General features: G+C 29.0%; 1 long non-coding RNA gene across 1 annotated transcript; it reads right to left on the bottom strand.

Moving 5' to 3' along the window:
* LOC110267193 lies at positions 2,591–3,167 on the bottom strand. The gene is made up of 2 exons (XR_002354551.1): positions 3,054–3,167; positions 2,591–2,957 (listed from the first exon to the last, which is right to left on the bottom strand). It is a non-coding gene; the product is annotated as an uncharacterized LOC110267193 (long non-coding RNA).

Below are 3,457 nucleotides of genomic sequence, written 5' to 3'. Positions count from 1 at the left end.
TCTAATACATGAACAATTTTTGTAAATTACATTTGTAAATAAATAATAGTTTGTAGTTTTATGTATATGAATATTTGATATTAGGTAATGACCATTTTAACTTTATTCTATTCTAAATATCCAAATGAAAAATCAAATAGTAAAAAATGAATGTGTGACATAAAAGAAAATGTATCATATCTACGACCATTTTGAATTCTTATTACAATTTTTTTATAGCATTAAGCTAAAAGTACTAAGCTCAATAAGTTTAGAGACAAAGATACTATATTGATTTCGTTGGTTTCAAAAGAATCCTAAAAAATATCAGCATAATGCTAAATTACATTAATTAAGCGATGATCAAAAACTAACTAATGATAACAATTTGAAATAAGAAAATGACTAAACAAACTAAAAATCTATATTTTAAGTGTTTTCCTTTATCTAACTAACATAAAAGCTAAAGCGTGTAAATTTTATACAATATAGTAATAAAATGAGATTGCAAGATATTGAGATTACCAAATCTTACTTCCGTAATAATCAAATACAATCCATTTTCTATTACTGCGCTTAAAAAAAAGGATTCAGTCTGAAAAAAAAAATCAATTAAAATCATTTAGTTATTTTTGACACTTATTTTTCAGTTCAGTCTTAGATTCATTTGTGATGGATAACTGTTGCAGGAAAATATAAATGTCATCAAAAAATCTAAGTAATACTACAAACATATTCAACCTTAATTCATAAATAATCTTTAATCATAAAAATCTTCATGAAGTATTTTACAGAGCATCTTTAATCTGCAGACATTACTTACAACTTATAAAAAATGTTGCTAGCAACTTCTAATAAGTTATACTAATGACTGTTCTTCAAAAAATGTTAATTATCCCAAAAGAGAGATATAAACCAATAACTTATGAAATGATTATGGAGAGTGGCATCCTCATGATTTTTCACGTATTAAATTTACAATGAGAACCTACTATGTGACCATATCGTCCATCCTATTTTATTCCCCAACATTTGCTAGTTTCTTCTTAGTTCTTCTACTGTTCAACATCTTTGGCTTTAGCTTCTTGCTCTAAATGTTATTTGTTTGAATAACTCAGCATTCATTTTCAAGAACATCTTGCAAACATTTATGGTGCCTCCATAAACTATGCATATAAGCTAATAAGCATAACATAAAACATAGTAGGGAGAGATAACAATTTACCTTATCATCAATCCGAGCTTCTTTCTGAGCGTGAAAAATGTCCATGAAGGGACTTCTCTTGATATACTCAAATACATACTCTCTACTGTCAGAGCAATTAAATTCATAGTTGAATCAACTCATGAAACTCCCCAAAAACACACTTTTTCATAAGAATAATCACTATAGTTAGGAATCCAAATTTTTTTCTCCAAACAAAAAATATATTTGGACTCTCACTTTGTTTTTCCTTGGGAATATAAATTTTTTTTATCAAAGAAATCATAAGAACTAAAGTTTCGCTCTTTTGGTTGTTCTAATCTCTTGTCCTATCAACTGACTTTTTGATGGTTATGGACCGTTTGAAAAAGCAAATATCTATAGCTTTAGCATAATCTTCTTGAGTATTTTTATTAAATAAAATGTATGCTAGATATAATTGACTATAGCTATAAGCAAAATATATTGATTCTAGTTGTTATACCCAGACGGATTGATCATTTTCATATCAAGAATTAAAGTAGTTTCAGTACGAAGTAAAAGTATAAAAGGAGAACACTCCATTGAAAGAAAAAAATTGATTCCACCAAGCTGGCATCACAACAGTAAAATTAAGAACATGAAATGACTACTATTTCAAATACAACTTAAAAAATGTGACTACGTTAACAAATACACTATTAGTGTCATGTATGTATCTATTCAACTCTTCTTCATCTATGGTATAGTCATGCAAAACCCGATTAGTCCACTCACTTCTGTTTTAGTGATCAAACCACATTTGATTAATTTTTCTTTAAAAAGATTTCCTAAAAATTAGAGCTTTTCCATTATTTGAAATTTAGCTACAGAATATATATTATCTTGAAACTCTATATTTTTTATTATGTATTGTTGAATTATACAAAACCTTAATAATAGATAGATGATTGGATCTAAATTATCAATTGTTGTTATTAGCAAAGCATAATCAGCAATGTTTATCAAACACACAACCATATTATCCCCCAAGAATATTATTCGAGAAAAAAAAAGCTAGAATATTACTAATTATCTAACTTAACCTAACTAACAATACTTGAATCTAGTAAAATTAGGCCAAATTCTTTGCAAGCTTTCAAAATCAATTTGAAACAAAAACCATAAAGTAATAGAAGCACTTAAAAAAAATACAAAAAGCATAGTTAATAGAAGCTCCCAACAAATGCGCACATAAAACAAAAAGGATTGGAAGCTAAAATGTAACAAAGCAGTTAAGAACTGAAAGGAGCTCTAACAATAGAATAACCAAAGAACTGGAAGCTAATCATTCAACCCTCTTACGCCAGATTAACAAATTTCTTAAACTACAACTTGAGGTGTTACAAGCCTTTCAATTAGAACTCTGCAAGAGTCTTCAAAATTTAGTTTAATAGTTGAACATTTAATATTATTGTCAAACAGTTAAAAAATTTCAAGAACCATCTTTCACATGTCCTCAATGAGCAAATAAACGTTACACAACTAACTTCGAATGGATCACTCTGCAGAATGCCGCTTGATAGGTAAATGGAAAGAAATTTTCCAACATCATCTCTACTATACCCAAATGTCATTTGGGTAAGGTCATCAATTCCAAATAAAAAGAACTCAGCTTCATCAATAATCTACACAAATGGATGATAAAATTAGCCAGTTTAAATAAATAATTAAGAGTATGGGTTCCAATTATTACGCGGGAGGCACTCTCGGCCCCTTTCAAGTGACCCATTACTGCACTCCAATCATACGATTCCTAATTAAAAAGCCTGGATTGTTAGAATTAATTAATGATTCAGAGGGTGGGAGGATCAAATCCTTTACAATGAGAGAAGTTATAAGGTATTCATACCTGAAGGGCTCACGTTTTATAATATGCCTATGTGCTATGTTTGGATTCGGTATTTGGTGAAACATAGCTCCTGAGCAATTGCTCTTAAGACCGCCTGCTTTGTGCTCCCAGATCTTAGTACTCTTTTGAGGGTAGCTCAGGATACTTTGATCAAATTTGTAGCATTCACCCTCATGTTACCAAATTCTGTTTTACTTATAAACTGATTTTTTTAATTAATAGATACTAAAAAATAAATATTAATATTCTGTAGTAGACACAAAATCTTTAGAGTAATAAGCTAGGTTTCAAGAAGCCAGTTTGCATATAAAACAGAATTTTTTCTCTAGAAAATTTAGTTAAACCAAATCATAACATCGAACATCTACTAAATATACATCAAGGCCTTTTCCCTTCGAATTCAA

The sequence above is a fragment of the Arachis ipaensis genome, chromosome B09 (assembly GCF_000816755.2).
Source record: "Arachis ipaensis cultivar K30076 chromosome B09, Araip1.1, whole genome shotgun sequence".
Lineage (NCBI taxonomy): Eukaryota > Viridiplantae > Streptophyta > Magnoliopsida > Fabales > Fabaceae > Arachis > Arachis ipaensis.
This window is presented reverse-complemented; position numbering and strand designations above follow the sequence as displayed.